The sequence below is a fragment of the Pelodiscus sinensis genome, chromosome 5 (assembly GCF_049634645.1).
Source record: "Pelodiscus sinensis isolate JC-2024 chromosome 5, ASM4963464v1, whole genome shotgun sequence".
NCBI classification, from domain to species: domain Eukaryota; kingdom Metazoa; phylum Chordata; order Testudines; family Trionychidae; genus Pelodiscus; species Pelodiscus sinensis.
In genome coordinates, this window is record NC_134715.1 from 122,123,042 (window position 1) to 122,140,117 (window position 17,076).

At 45.7% G+C, this 17,076-nt stretch overlaps 1 long non-coding RNA gene across 1 annotated transcript in view; it reads right to left on the minus strand.

Annotated features, from left to right (window-relative positions):
• Nucleotides 1–255: 255 nt before the first annotated feature.
• LOC142829696 (uncharacterized) overlaps nt 256–17,076 on the minus strand; it is a 60,604-nt gene continuing 43,783 nt past the window's right edge. Inside the window, exons 2-3 of the long non-coding RNA XR_012904430.1 lie at nt 1,796–1,989; nt 256–703 (exon numbers count right to left, since the gene is read on the minus strand). This is a non-coding gene — a long non-coding RNA (uncharacterized LOC142829696). The remainder of the gene's footprint in view (nt 704–1,795; nt 1,990–17,076) is intronic.

The following is a 17,076-nucleotide window of genomic DNA, read 5'->3' on the forward strand; positions in this document are numbered from 1 at the left end:
CTCAATTCTGCCTTCTTCCTGTTCTACTCCTCTCATGGTACTGCTCTGCTACCTACATATGCACCAGTAGCAGACACAATTTTCTACACTCTGGGTCCTAGTGGTGCCCCCACACAGTCTGGCACCTGAGGCAGCCACCTCAGTTTGCCTCATGGTAGGGCTAGCCCTGTCTTTTGGAGCCAATCCCTATTGGCATTATAAAAGGCGTACACCTGTACACAATAGATCCTTTTTATTTCCTCTTGTACTCACTTTCCTGCCATGATTTTAAACATAACCATTTCTCAGTTATGGGGCTGAAACCCCCAACCCCCAATGTTTTATGTGTGTTGCTGTTTAACAAGGCATGTGAAAAAAGCAAAGTAGATTCCAGCTTGGTTCCATTAATACTGTCCAAAGAAAGAGGACCAAAGAGGCAAGAAATATGCCTTAAACTCTGGGGGATAATGTGCCAAACAACAGACAACTGAGGAAAATGGACAACTTTGTGCCAAACATGATGGGTCCCAGTCAAGGAACAGTCGAGAGACATACACACCACTTTTCCTTCTGCTAGTCCTCTGTTCGCTCAGAAGTACAAAAAAGCCAACCCCCAAACGAAAAACACTCCTCTGACTGCCAGGAAAGACCATGTCCAACTCCTAAAATGGACGGACCAACTTCTTTGTAAAAGGGCAGTGGGTCAGCGTTTCACATTCTGCTGCTGGTTGGTGCCAAGAAAAGAAAGAAAGAAAGATTCCATCACTCTGAGCCATATCATAAGCCAGATTGTTATTAACTGCACGTGCAGAGCTGGGCTACTCATTAGTTTTTTGGGGTCATGGACAAAATGAAAAACCAAAACAAAAAAATTGTTTCTGGTCAAACCCAGCCCCCAAACATTTTGTTTAGTTTGTGTGTGTATTTTTACTGGGTTTTGAAAGTTAAAATATCACATTTCTAGCTACAAAATGTCATTTCAAGACAAAATGATGAAATGTTTTGTTTAGAAAATGTCAAAGAGAAATGTTTGACATTTGGAAATTCCTCCGCCCTCTTTTTTTTTATTTTTTTTTATTTGGCTGAAACTATTCACTGGATTTGACCCAAATTCATAAACAGCTTTGGTTGACTTGAAACTGCTTTTTTTGCCCTTTTTTGAGACTCTAACCATGTGTCTCATCATAAACTAAATCATAAGCTCTTTGGGGCAGTACTGTGTCTTCTTAAGTGTTTGTTCAGCACCTCGCACAATAAGTTCCTGAACCAAACTGGGGACTTTGGAAACATAATAAAAATGTGCAGTTACCTTTTTTCATTTTTTGGATACAACAACCTTCATGTGACTAAACCACTGAGCTTGTACTTGCTTGCTTTGAAATCAGGTCTACACTACAGCCAAAGGTCAGTTTAAGGTATGCAATTAAGGTATGGAGTTGACATACCTTAAGCTGAGCTTCAGAGTCATCCTCACAGTGGGAGGTTGATGGGAAAAATGCTCCCGTCAACTTCCTTTACTCCTCTCGAGGAGTGGGAGTTCCAGCATTGCTGGGAGTGCCCTCAGCATTCAATTGAGCAGGTCTTTACTAGGCCCACTAAATCAAATGCCAGATGATTGATTGCTGCAGCGTCAATCTTCTCCATAGTCTAGATGTGGCCAGATTCATGTTACCACTGGAACGGCTCTATATAGCATGCAGAATGAACCTTTGCATCTATCTGTGAGAGAGCTATAACAACATCTCTGTCAACGAGGCATTGACACAACTTATTGTTCACAAATCCTGGAAGGAGGAGTCAACATGACGCATCTTACTTGTTAACATCACTGTAACATGGACGAATGAAACACGGCAGTGTTGTTTCATGTCTTGGTCTTCCATTGCGCAGGTATTCAGACATCTTCATTTCCATATAGTTGGAGAATGCATCAGTGATATGCCATCTGAAACTGATCATATTTTGGTGCTCCTCAAGCAGCTGCAGATCATGCAGGCATGGATGGGCTGCCTGGAACCCAAGTGAAACATGTGGTAATGAAACAGTGGGTCTTTGCCTGGGCCAGTGGATTGCTATTTCTAAGGAACTGGGGGGTAGGGGGGACAAAGGGGAAGGGGAGTGTCCTCACAATCATTTTTAAGAGAGAAAAAAGGATGTCATGCAGAGCTACACCCATGGAGCTCCATTGACTTCAGTGGCTTGTAAAGGAGAGCATGGTTTGATCGAAAAACTTCCATGCAATATCATTACGGACTGGATTTAGCAAACGTATTAATATTCTGAGTTTACTCAGCTGCTCCCTTTATCCTCATGGGAGCCTATTGTGCATAGTGACACCACACATATAGCCCACATCTGAAATGTCTATATTCCTGAAGCCTTAATATTCCCACTATGTTGCAAAAAAGGAGTGTCTTTTTCCCTACAGGAATTTACTGTAACTCCCCCAGCAGAAGAAAAATTCCATGGTGAGGCAGGTGGACGTTAATGTCCCTTACCTTCAAATGTCCTTGTTAATTTAATGAAAAAGTCAGGACTTTGCTCATAGCAGTGAATGCTACTGTTAAGGGCTTCCACAGTTACTTAGCACATTTAAAGCAACTTTCATCCACAGATCTCAAAAACACTTTACAAGCATTACTTAATCAAGCCAATGAAATATTATTACATCAATTGCGTAGAGGAGAAAGCAAAAGAGAAACGTTAAATGACCTATGAAAGTAACACAAGTCCAGCAATGTTCCTCTAATTTTTTCCATCCATGTCCAGAATAAATTTTGTTTTGTGCATCAAGGCATGTATGGATGTGCACCACCATTACAAATGCTCTGCTAATCACCTGGGCAGCACTCAAATCTCTCCTGGGTGGCTGCTCAAGTGCTCAGTTTACAGGGAACACTGGAGTACAGTAGCTAGCTATGAAAATAATCCAAGAGTCCTGACTCCTTGGCCTCTGGTCTGTGTTCAGCCCTCTATAAAGAGTGTTAGTTTTCTTACTGAAGTTGCCTTATTCGTATTAAAATGTTGCCTGTGCAAGGGCTTTCTTGATTACAGATAGAAAAATATTGGTTCTTGATCTTACAACTGACTAGGATACAGAGAAATTGATTCAATAAATGTATGGGGTGGATTCTCCAACATTCAAAAAGCTTTGTTCTGTATTATATAGATCCGATCACAGATTATCATAATGGTCAGCTCTAACCTTAAAAGACAACTATGAATCTGCCATGAACTAATGTCTATAAAACACTCAGAACAAAAAGGGATTGTCCTCCTCCAATCCAACTCTGCTGTCTGAGAATGGAATCACTCCAAGTCAGAAGAGAAATAAAGTCATACTGAGGGCATTTCCACAAGAAGGCAAAGGAATGTGAAAGGGGAAGGAGTAACTAGGACCCCAATGAGCAATTTCCATGTATCCTGCTCTCCATAAGTTTTATAAATTATGGGAAAATTGTGTGCGTAACGGAAAGCCGCCCCCAGGCACCTATCATTTGTATGAGCTGCATTTACACAACCAGTCGCCTCAGACCTGACTAGCACTGGCAGCCCAGCCTGGGTCATATTTTTCCATGGATGAACTGTTCTTCAACAATTCCCCTCCTGTGCATTAGCAACACACACAGGCTTTTCTTCACTAGCAGGTATGTGTGCCTTTCCCAGCGAGTTCTCCTCAGGCAGGCACAGTTTATTGGCCATTTGCAAAGACCATTTCACCCTCCCCTGATACCAGAGTCCCTAAAAAGCCTTGTGGCCATTTCACAAGGCAGGCACGGAGCACAGGTTTTTTGCTCCATCCCATGCTCCCTTTATTTTAGGAGTTTTCCTCTTTCAGACATCCCTTTCTCTCCTCCCCCACATCCACTCCATTTTAGGTGCCCTTCTTTCCTCGTCATTTGCCTGGGAGGTTCTCGTCCATGACGCATGAAAAGGACTCTCATGCCATAGCAGAGTCAAAAAACCGTAACTAAGCCCTGATCGGCACGTGGGGGTGAGAGAGGGGGAGTGAGTGCCAAGCATGGAACGCCCCATGACAGTGGAGCCCTGGGACATTAGAGATACGAAAAGTCTAGTGGCCTACTGAATGCATTCACCTATCAGAGCAGGAGGGGTCCTAACAATTAGGTTTTCCACCTAATAGATTAACACCAGAAGGGGCCATCTGTTTCTGACCTCCAACAGCAGGCCACAGAACTTTTCCCACCCATTCCTCCGGGACTATGGCCTAGTGGGGCACACTGAAATCTTCCCCACGCAGAAGGAAGTGGTATCATTTCCCAGTGTAATCTTAGTGCAGGAGACTCTACTACAGGAGCTAAATGCCAGCTGGCTCTCAGCTAAGGCTGTAGAGCAGATCCATTTCTCCCTCTGTGAGTGGTCGAAGTGCCAGTGCACCACACTCCATAAATGAATAGATGTGTGGATTACACCAAGTCTCTTGTCCTCAGCATGCCCACAAGATTGAGCCATGTTTTCTTGCCATACATTCCCACAGTCCCTTGAGGCTGCAAAGGATTGTGGGTCTCGGATTATGGCAAAACCACACAAGTGGATTTTGGGTGCCAGGGGAGAAAGGGCTGGGAACTGTTTCCCTAGAATATATATGGCAGTGATTGTAAAAGAGAGAGAGAGTTTGATTAAAGAGAGGAAACTATTGTCAGGAGCACCATTAGAAATAACATTTCTGCTTTGTACAGTTCTAGTGGGAAAGGGGCTTGATTGTACTACATGCTGTGCTGCATGGGCCAAAATCTGCACCGATTTACACCATCCGACTCCACTGATTTCAGACGGGATGCACAGCATGTAAGGCAGTGCAGTATTTGGCCCAGAAGCTCTCTTTGATGCTTAGATATTATTGCGCCTTCAAAAACAGAACAAAGCCACCAGTCGACCTAACACATTCTGAGGGTGTGTTTGTTGGCACCACTTGTGCTTCTTTGAAAGTGATTCATTTACTGAAAACTATTACTCAGCTGATAAGTTTAGTGTGTTCAGCTGTCCATGACTAAACAGCAGTTATAGCCTAATGAATATCAGATACAATTAGGCTGATTGATCATTTCAGATCAGTAAACTCTGGCTGTGTTTTAAGATAAGGGCCCAATAAGCGCTTTTATTGATCCTAGCAAGTTTTGTGGCAATGGTGACACCCTGTTCATTCTCAGGGTCATATAACGAAAGGCCCTTTCACATTAATTTTATGACTGAGTGAATCTTAATCTTTAGGATCTCTGAGGAGTCCCATAGATGCTCAGCACGGACTGCATTGTGATAGTGAACCAGCTTCCATCTGTTATGTAGAGAAGCTCAAAGAAATTGGTTCCACAGTTGCTTCATTTTAGGAATTTGCTTATTCCTTGGTCTCCCCTTTTACTTTTCAGGGCTTCTGAGCTTTGTTTGAACTACAATCCATATTCAATGGGGACCCAATCCTGAAATAAACCTTTCCCGATCCCCACTTCTGGCTTTCAAACCACCCCACAGTCTCTTCAAGCTCATCATCGGAAGCAAGCTCCCCACAGGCAACACCACCAATTCAAAGTGACACCTGACCACGCCAAAACAACTGATACGAAACCTGTCCTTGACATTCTAATTAACTCAGCTACACAATAAGCTACAACCATTTTGTGGTGAAACCAGACACTCACACAGGAAAAGAATAAGACAGAAACACGCTACCACCTGTGGTGAACACTTTGCTTAATGAAATCACTCTGTATCTGAGCTTATCAGTGCTCATCCTCAAAGGAAATGCTTTCAAAAGATGAACCTAAAAGCTTAAATGTATAACTTTTCTAGACTACAGAAATCATAAGAGTGAACAGATACTGGATTTATAGCCTTTTACAGACTATAACCCCCAGTCCTCCCTCTTCCCCAATCTCCACAGTGGCTTCCCTCCTTCGGGTCTTAATGGGACACTTCAGTTTGAATGATCCCTTGAAATAAATTCTAACTGCTTATGCTAAACAACCTGTTCCACCTTATATTTAGCTTTTGAGGCGGTATCTTCACAAGAGACTTACAGCGGCACAGCCATAGCTATAAGTCTGTGGTGCTGTGAGATCTTCCACGTAAAAAGCTTTAGGCCAGGGGTCTCCAGCCTTTTTAAGCAGGAGATCACTTTTTGAATGGAAGTGCAATCCAAGATCTACCTCAAACCCAAACACCCTGGCTCTGCCTCCTTTGTGCCCCCTCTCCGAGGCTCCGCCCCTGCTCAGTCCATCCTCCCTCCTTCCCCCTATCCTCCCTCTCTTTCACCAGGCTGGGGCAGAGGGTTGGGGTGCAGGCTCTGGTCTTGGATTAAGGGATTTGGAATGTGAGGGGCTCTGAGCTGAACTTGGGGCAAGCAGTTCAGGTGCCAGAGGGAGTTCTAGGTGCAGGGTCTGGGAGGGCATTGGATGCAGGGGCTCTCAGGGTTAGGGCAGGGACTTGGGGGCCAGGAAGGGGTTCATGACTGGGGCAGGGGTTCAGGATGTGGGCTCTGACTGGGCACTGCTTACCTCAGGTGGCTCCTGGGTGGTGGTGCAGTAGGGCTAAGGCAGACTCATCCCTGCCCTGGCCCTGTACCACTCTCAAAAGCAGCCAGCAAACTCCTTCCATCCCAAGTCCTGTTGTGCCCCCCACTCTGCTCTGTGGAGATAGGATACAGGGTGAGAGAGGGGGCACCTTGACATCAGTGCCCCTCTTCTCTCTCCCCTGCCCTGCCAGCAAGCAGGAGGCTCCCTGGGACGGGAGGGGAGGGAAGGCAGCTTCAAGGCAAAGGGCAGGAGATGCACAGCATGGGTGGAAGGGCAAACTGAAGTGCCAGCACTTGATATCCTCTTGGCCAAACCAGTCAGGATCCCCTGTCAGAGGCTCCAAGATCTACCAGTAGATCCCGTGATACTGGCTGGTGACCATTGGTTTAGGCTGACAGGAGAAAGCTCTCCCCTTGACATAGTAACTCCATCCCCAACGAGCAGCAGTTGCTATGTCTGTAGAGAAGCTCTCCTGCCACCCCAGTGCTGCGCACATGCCACGTTCCCTCTGATTTTTCCCCACGCATGAGCAGAATGCATCTTGTTAACATAATAAAATTCATGTGGCAGGGGTGAGGGTCCGTGGGCTGGGGTGCAAGGGGACTGAGGGCTCTGGCACGGCGGGGAGATGCAGGCTCTGCACTGAGCTGGAGATTAGGGGTTGGGGACGACAGCAGCGAGAAAACTCCTCCCATTTCTCTCCCCCTGCAGTAGCACCTTGGTTGGGGAGAGAGGTGCCCCTCCCCCCAACTGTGGCAAGTCTTGGCTGGGATCAGAGGAGGGTGCCTTGCCCTTGGCCATTGCATGTCTGTGCCAGGGCCATGAGAGAGACTAGGGGAGGGATGGCTCTCCCCTGGCTGTAGCCCTGACGGCCTGAACAGCGCTTAATAGGCTGTGTAGCCATACAGCTTAGCACAGTGGTCACCTACCAGTCTATCAGGATCTACTGGTCGATCTTGCAGCCTCTGACAGGTGATCCTGACTGGTTTGGCCAGGAGGCTACAAAGCACAGCACTTCCTCTGCCCCTCCCCGCACTGCTGCGCATCTCTTTGCTCTGGAGCTCCCTGCTCCCCCAGGAGCTTCCTGCTTGTGGTACAGAGCAGGGAAGGGAGAGGAGGGGACACTGATGTCAGGGTTCCCCCTCTTCCACTATGTATTCTATCTCCACAGAACGGGGAGGGTGACGGCACAACAGGGCTTGGGATGGAGGGTGTTTGCTGGCAGCTTTTGAGAGTGGTGCAGTGCCAGGCCTGCCTTAGCCCCACTGCACCACCACCCAGGAGCCACCTGAGATCAGCAGTGTCCAGCTGGAGCAAGCTCTGAACCCCTGCCCCACACATGAACCCCCTCCTGCACCCCAAGGCCCTGTCCTAGCCTTGAGCCCCCTGGACCCAAACTCTTTTGGAGAGCCTGTACACTGAACCCCCTCCTGCACCCCAACTCCCTGCTCCAGGCTCAGCTCGGAACCTCCGTACACTCCAAATCCCATAGCCCAAGACCAGAGCCTGTGCCCCAACCCTCTGCCCCTGCCTGGTGAAAGGAAGGGAGAATGGGGGAGGGAGGAAGGGAGGACAGAGTGAACTGGTCAGCTGCTGGTCAGTTTCAGCAGTGGCTGAACTGGGGACACCTGGGGCAGAGCAGCTGGGGTGCTGCCGGGTTCGTCCCGTAGCACCGCCCCTCAGCGCTGTGGGACCAACCCGGCAGCACCCCAGCTCCTGTGTCCCAGGAGTCCCCAAGAGCAGCTGGGGTGCTGCAGGGTTGGTCTCGCAGCGCCGAGGGGCAGTGCTACCGGACCAACCCGGCAGCACCCCAGCTGCTCTGCCGCAGGCGTCCCCTATTCAGCCACTACTGAAACTGACCAGCAGCAGCTGAATCGGGGACGCCTGGGGCAGAGTTAGACTATCGGAACGGGGGCCTATGAGGGGTCTGGGGTGGCATCCCACCCCACCCCAGATCCCTCATAGCCCCCCCTTCTGATAGTCCGGCATATTTGATAATCCGGCACCCCCTGGGTCCTAAAGGTGCCGAATTATCGGAAATTTACTGTAGTACTATATTGCTGCAGTTGAAACATCTCAATTGACACAGAATTAAGAGGGTACTAACACATGCCAATTAGGCGACTCTCCATTAACAGATACTCATAGGAACATAGGAATTGCTTCAGAAATAGCCATGTCTGGTAAAATAATATTTCACTTCATTTTATATTGTAAATGAACTCGTAAGTGGTTATACCCACTAATTTCTTCCGCAGATAGAATCAGAACATCGGAACTCCATGCCATTGGCTCAGTCTTTCCAGTAGCCTGAGCTGTTCCAGTTCCAAAATCCAGGCAGGAGGTTCCAAATTCCTGTGTTGCTGACATCAGGCTGTGAAATGACCAGTGATTAGTTGCGCTGTCTTACGTTTATATAGCCCCCTGCCCTCTTTTAACCTTTTACCCACAAGGGTTCCAAAGTTCACGCCCACTTGTGTATATACTGGATTTCCAGAAGCACAAACCCCTGTCTTTCCAGGAAGGCCATCTATGTGCTCTTGCTGCATTATAAAGCCTGGGGCAGACAACTGAGCAGATCCAGTTTCCATCATGGTAGCATTTGGTTTTATGTGGATTTTGTACTGTGCTAGACTAGGTATAGTGCCTTTCATATTCCACCCCAAACACTTAAACCAACTTCCACTGAAGTCAACAGCCATCTAGACCAAAAACTACAGGAAAGTGAATAAAGATTGCTCTAATATAAATGAGTTTTGATACTGCGGTGAATAATTTTACTGGCCCTTCTCATTGCTTCCAGGTCCTTGTTTCCACTATAATTTACACCAGTGATCTATTTAAACACTGTAGATATTTGAAATCCACAATTTTTTCCAGGTGGCTTGATCTTGAATGACAGCTATGATTAAGTTTTATTAGCTTTCCTTCTCCTTTCTAATTTGACTCTCTTGTGCCAGAAATAGAGCAATACATTTGTCAGCTGCAGCATAACATTATGCATATTTTATCCAGTTATTAACATGGCTTGGGAAAAAAACCCTCCTATGCAGACTGTGTACAGAAGGGTCTGAATATGTTAAATTTGAAGCCAGGCTACTGCAAGGAACAGCTGTCCCATGGCTTGTTGGAAAGTCTGCGTGCTAAGAGATCTTTGGTTACATGCCGATTTAAAAAGACAGAGGGGGATAAAAGGAAAGGAGGAATTATTGATACTGAGAGCTGATACACAACGATCTTACAATATCAGTACCATTGCCAAATAGAAAGATCAGAACAGAAATAGCAGGCATTTGATCTCTGTTTTGGGCAGTGGAGAAACATTGGTGCCATTCTTGTAATCTGTTGTCTGTTATGCTATTTAATAAATGGAACATTTTATTGTAATTAGAGATGAGCCACTCAGAGCCTCAAATAAAAACATCAAGGATGCTTCTGATGAAATTTCAGGGTGGTTCAGATGCAAACCCATCTTGAATGTTTGTGTCCTGGGTGAGATCCAAAATTAGAAATTGCCTATTTTCCACTGGCAGCCAGTTTCAGTGCAGCTAAGGATGGCAGAATTCTCTTGAGAATATCCAGTCTTTGTCAGAAGCTGATACCCGAACCCTAGCAATAGAAAAACTCCAGACGGTTCAGAGGCTTAGCTAAGCATAAGTCAGATAAGCACAATTCAGTCTTTCATCCAAAGTTTCTTGCAACATCTTGGGGAAATACAGCTGATCATGAGCTTTCTTGCAAAATTTCATAGCTTTTCAGTGAGACCAGAAGTAGAAAGGAAGTCACTAAATCTTTTCCAGAAAATTGCTTTGAGTTCCAGGTGAAGTTTTGAGTGGTGAGTCCTAAAATGAACTTGCTTCCAAATGATTCACCCCCCCTAGTGAAAAATCACCAGATACAAGTGGTGTGTGTCAGATTTTAAAAGGTAATGCCTGCATAAGACCATACATAGCTTTGGATCCATGTAGCTAAGATCAACCTGTCCATGATATTTCCATTAACTCAGTCTCTCCTTTTGACTTTATGAGGTTTCTGCAGCAAGACCGGGAGAAATGCTGAAAGAACCAAACCATTACATAGGATCAACCAAAAAAGCTTGTGAGGACCAAAGAACAGCAACTCAACTGCAAGAACTAGGGCTGTGTCCAGACTCCATGCCTCCGTCGACGGAGGCATGTAGATTAGCCAGCTCGGAAGAGGGAAATGAAGCCGCGATTAAAATAATCGCGGCTTCATTTAAATTTAAATGGCTGCCCCGATCTGCCGATCAGCTGTTTGTCGGCAGATCGGGAGAGTCTGGACGCGATGCCCCGACAAAGAAGCCTTTCTTCATCGACACAGGTAAGCCTCGTGAAACCAGGTTTACCTGTGTCGATGAAGAAAGGCTTCTTTGTCGGGGCATCGCGTCCAGACTCTCCCGATCTGCCGACAAACAGCTGATCGGCAGATCGGGGCAGCCATTTAAATTTAAATGAAGCCGCGATTATTTTAATCGCGGCTTCATTTCCCTCTTCCGAGCTGGCTAATCTACATGCCTCCGTCGACGGAGGCATGGAGTCTGGACACAGCCTAGCAGAAAAAGGTGGACCAAAAAGCCCTCATTTTGATCTTACACTAGTTTTATAGTGGTTTAACTCTATTGACTTCAGGAGAGTGATTCTTGATTTAAAGTAGGGTAAACGAGTTCAGATCCAGGCCTAAAGACGGGCAAAACAGAATCAAGGCATTTTGTCAAATTCTGACTTCACTTACACTAGCGTTAAGTCCAGAGTAACTCTCCTGATGTCAGTCACATTACTCTGGATTTACACTGGTGAAAATAAAGGCAGACTTTGGCCCAAAGTTTGCAAAGTAAAACTATCAGAAGCAGCGCAGGAGCGAGATAATGGGGAAGATTAATGAGGGGAGAGGAGGAGAAAAAGGAGCTAGGAGTAGGAGTGGCAGAAGTCTGAAGAGGAGGATCAATTCTTGGACTAATTCAGAGACCAGGGTCTAAAAGAACACAGGTGCGGTATGTGTACTGCATGCTATCCCTTTCCAGGTCTATTCACTGTCCGCAGACATGATGACAGCAATGCTGCCATGTAGCTCATCAGGCTGCAGTGTGGCCCTGGGCCACATGAAATGGTGAAGGTAACAGGATTAAGTCTTAAATGACGTCAGCTGATCAGCTTGAACTTGAGGTACAAATACTGGAGTTAAATGGGGAGCAGTACAATCACTGCTACTTGCTGCTCCCAGTTTCACCGGTGCAACATTACAGGGCCCAGTATAAACGTAAGCGCACTTTGTCCCTGCAGAACCGGACAGTGAAGAGAGGATGTCGTGGTATGGACAGAAGCCAGATAAATACAGTCATCTGCTCCAGATCCTTCCTCCCAGATAATTAGAGCGAAAAGCAAAAAATTCAGCAAAACAGGCTGTGGAGAAGATATCCAACAACTTTAATAACTTTTTAAGAACCATATTTAAGAAAGGGCTAATGGCCAGTGTTCCCTGTAAGCTGTCTGTGTGTGCGGCCACTCAAGAGAAATTCAAATGTGGCCCAGTTGATTAGTCTCTGTGCACATTAAAAAACTTATTCCGCACCTGGATGGAAAAAGTAGAGGGAACATTGTTAATGGCATGGCCTAGCTGGCTCTTGAAGCTGTTCATGGGACGGAGAGCCTTTCCTTATTCTGTACTGGTCTCAAGTCCAGGCCAGAGTGGTACCAACCTTTGATGACTGGCCTACGGTTTGTGTTAGACAGAATGAGTGTGGGGGTCTCTCTAGTTGACTAGAAACAGCATCATAGCTGACAAATAGGGCTGAGCAGAAATTCTTCCTCCTCCCTGCCAAAAATGGAGACAGCAATGGTTTAATTTTAATTTTTGTCAAAAAAACAAATTCCAAAAACCAAACTCTTACCGATTTAAAAAAAAGTTTGTTTTTAAAAAGCTGCCATCAGAGCCTTGTGGAATGCAGACATTCTTTCGGTGAATGCTTTCATTGAGGGTACGTCTAAACGCATGTCTACACAGCAAGCCATTATTTTTAAATAGTGTCGAGCCGGAGGACTTCTTACTCTGATCCCTGTAACCCTCATTTCACAAGGAGAAAGGGAAGTATAAGGAAGAACACTCTTCCTTCGACTTCCAGCTGCACAGACAGCACCAAAAATCAAGTTAAGCTATTTTGACTTTGTCTACAGAATTGACGTAGCTGAAATTGCATAGCATAATTCAACTTTAGCCCTGCTGTGTAGACATTCCCTGAATCAAAACCCCAATTTTCCCCTGGGAAAAATTTTCAATAGAAAATTTTCAACTCGTCCTACTGGCAATCATGCGGGTCCAGAAATGAACAAAACAATGAGACTTTATTATCCTCACACTACTTGATATGTTTTCTCTGGACTGAGGTTATAGGAAAACATGGGGAAACTCACACTGCTATCTGCAACATAGCTGGTCAAATGATATCATGCTCCAAGCCACCAGTCTTGCAGCTTTTACAGGCACTGGATTCACACAGCTGCAACAGACAATAACAAGAATAGAAGCCCCATAATTATTTCTGCAGCGACAGCCTGTAGGATCCCCTGGGTCAGAGAAGCTGTCGGAAGGCAGCATTGAAAGCTGCTTCCTGTTTCTTGCGCAGCAATCCCAGAATGTCAGGGTTCCTGCACCAAGACTAATGCACCAGGGGGAAACCACTGAAGTGAATAAAGAACCCGGGCTGGGGGGGGGGGGGGGGGGACTGCTCCTTGTCCTGTTGTAGCTGGCAGAAGGAGAGCAAGAGCACTGCTGAATTATTCAGTCAGCCAAGTGAACTGGGAATACAGCTGGTACTAATTAGAACTAATGATAGGCAAATACAAACCAGTGGAGATGACAAATGTTTGAAAATATTTCTACTGAGAGTGTGAGGGGGAGAGGGGCACCTTATAGGCCTTTCCTGGACAGCCCTCTGCAGTGGATGTTTATTTAATTTATACATTCCCCCTCACACAGCCTCCCTCTACCCCGTATCATTTCCTCCTCCAACAGCTGCCACAGTGGGGGATAGAGGAACAGTGGAGACTCACACCTGTCACTTGTTGATCGCTTTGTAAGGAGTGCAGGAGCCACAAAGATGGCCGCTGTATCCCCAGGAGAATCACTATGCCATTTCAGGATCATGCTCCATCTTTGCAGGTCGGGGGACCGAGGGTGGGGCTGAGGGGCTCTTGAGACCGTTCAGAATCAACGGCTCTGCCCTGTCAGTTCAATGTGCTACAGCTACGGGTGAAGTGCCACATCAGAGCAGGCCTTGTGGCCCCTGGGATCTTAGCAACAAGGAGACCTCATATCGCAAAAGCATTTCGTGGAGCACAAGTTCTCTCCCTCAGTGCCACAGGCTGAATCACGTAGGACTCAACTGTGCCACATAGGAGGTATCCCTGGGACTCGTGCTTACTTCTCCACCACTGTGGGTAGCGACAGTGTCTTCCCAGTCTGCGGCCTCGCCTCCTCTCCCACCCTCTTTGTGGTGACCTTCAAATGCTGGCTCTCTCAGGAAGTGAGCAGTTCCTGGGCTTGGGGGAACACATGGACAGGAGAAGTCCCTGGCTACAGCACTGAGATATGACATGGGGCTGATGGTTCCAGGACCTATCCCTCCTCTTGCATGCCTTTGGAGCAGTGAAGCATGATATACCTTAGCCTCTCCATCTGTAAACTGGGAATAACACTTAACACATCCCTGAGAGGTAGGGATGAGACATTATATTAGATTTTAAGATGCCTGGGGCCAGGACTTTCTCTCTCTGTGTTTGGGCTGTGTCCATCACATTCTTAATAAATCAAAACTTCTGAGCACTAACAGAAAATAGCTACTAACAGTTTATGAGGAGGGATGACTGTTTTGAAGGCGAAAAGCTCACTCCAAGTATCATTTCACGTAAAAACATTGCACATAGCACCTTCACAAAACAACAGCTCAGCAATATCAAGGTGCTGCGGGGAGGGAGTGGATTCTCTTCTAAAAACAGTTTTACACTTGGGTAACTTTGACTTCAAGAGTTACTTCAGAATTGCACCCATGTAAATGTGAAGAGAATTTAAACCAGTATCTTTACATTGGCACATAGTTATAGGACTAATGAGTTCACTAGAAATTCCTAGGTTGATCATATAAAAGAGAGCACCCAATGTGGAAAAAAAAGTTTTATATTAGGGTCAAGTAGATTTTATAACATATCTGTCTCAGGGTTTTATACTGACTCCATCACCATAGTAGCCAAGCACCTTGCATGTAAAATCACTAGCACTATGAAATCTACTAAAGGCTTTGCTCGTCTCCCTTTTCAGTGTCAAAACTCAGCTTGCAATAGCAGTGTTGGTTTTTGTCACTTGGGTTGTTGGGGGCTTTTTTGCTTGGTAGCAGTTTAGATGCAGAAGTCAGTGTTGTGAATGTCATTCTTATGACAGAATGGCTTTTTCCCTGAGAGTATGGTTAGTAGCATTTGAACAAAATACAGAGAGCGAGCGATAGAGAATGAGAATCATAATTATGGTCAAGGAAGGGATTCCACACAATAGATCGTAAAAACACAGATTATTTAGTTTAGAAAGGAAGGGAATAATGGACAGGGCACTATATAAGAATTAATAACTGGTATAACAAAAGAACAAGAGGGCATATAATTAGGTTAAAATTTACACCTAAAATGTTTTTATGTAAGGTATAATTGACATCTGGAACTCTCTAGCACCAGATGTTAGTGACACTAATAGCTCCGCAAGCTTGCAAGGAGGACAAGATTTTCAAAAGCGACCAATGATTTTGTACACTTCCATTTTTCCTCAGTGCCCAACTAGAGACATCCTAAAGGAGTCCAATTAGCGGAAGATGTGTGCACAGCATTGTCTGAAAACCATGTCAACTAATGGTATCTTATGGCAGGTCACTGGGCAAGACAGACCACTGCTCTTAATTGCAACAGCAAAGCAAAAATATGCTCCGATGGACCCCATGATTAGAGCTGGATAAGCTTTAAACACACATGAAGAGACCCTTTCCGCTTCCCTGTAAGTGGCCTGACTTTCAGAGGTGCTGACCATCTGCACTTCCCATTTAAGTCAAGTTACTTATTTAGGTGGCCAAATATGGGTTTTGGTGCCCAACTCTAGATACTCAGAGCTGAAACTGTAGGGGTTCTTAAATATAATTTACTTCTCTCCATCTCCACCATGATCACCACCTAGGCCAGGGCCAAGGGTCAAGCTGGAATCAGAGCTAGGAGTCAAGCAGAGGGCCAAAGGCAGAATCAGGCCAAGAGTCAATATCAGAATCCATGTTGTGTCAATTGTCAGTCAAAGCTGAGGCCAATACCGAGAGTTCAGAAACACAGAAACTGGGCAGTTGTGGCAGCTGGCTAAGGAACCACATTGCTTCTTGGGCACTACATGGTATGCCTCAGAGGCTTGGGATAAGGAGCCAATCAAGGATGGCTAAGACAACTCTCGGTCAGATGACTTGAGATGTGTGACCTCTGCTGATTGTGAGCCCCAGGGAGCGGGTTGGCTATCACTGTTGCCAGGTAACAATCTGGGGATGTTAGTCACATGGTAGCTCTGTAGCCTGCGTTCAAGTCCTGCTGATCCTTACACTGTGCCAGAAAATGCTGGATGTGATGGCGAGTCCAGTGACGTGGACATTCGATAGTTAGGAAATGGAATTAAGACCATTGCCTCATTTCAGTGAGTTACTGGACAGCTGTGACACGGTATCAAGTTTCAGTCACAGTGGGTTTTGTACTGGTGATTCAAAGTGTGAAAAGCCAAAAGCAGAACTCCAACCCCTTGCAGTAATGCAGTTTCCTATCAGTAGCCAATGGGTGGAGAGCTTTTAGGATATTTCCTCTTTTCAGTCTCCAGCCACTCAGGGCAAGATCCCAACCAAAGAAGGAGTGATGTACATTGAGGTAGGAGGAACCAAAAGGCAAGGCTTAAAACAGAAAGGCCCCCAAAACCTTTATTTCAGTACTGCTCATGCTCCCCAATTTTTGTTCTCATATTCTAATCCATACATATCTTTAACTACTAAAATAAGCCAACACATGGGAGAACAGTAGCCATACTCTCTCATATTCAGTGCGTACTGCTTTTTAAAAATTGGATGAATTTATTACCAATACCAGACCTGATATTTAAGTTAGGCATTATGTGGCTGTCAAGTTCTGTTAAGGTGGCAATAAAATAAGATTCCAGGATTGTCACTTTCCAGCCTAGAATGCCTGTTGAGTCAGTGTGCAGTGATGAAAACAGCTACAAGCCTGGCTGAGAGCTCTTTTTTGTTTAGAATATCACCAGACTGAAACATCAGTGTGACTTGCGATCTGTTACCATCCAGTTTCTAAGTTCTCAAACATTTTGACTACGAATTACACCTGTAAAACAACCTGTCATGTATCTATGCCATGCCAACAGTCCTAGATCATTGTGATAGCAGAGGTGACTCAACCGATCAGCACACTTACTCTACTGATAATTTGCATAAAACAATTTCACTGGCTGTATGAGGGTGGCTTCACAGATGGTGCCA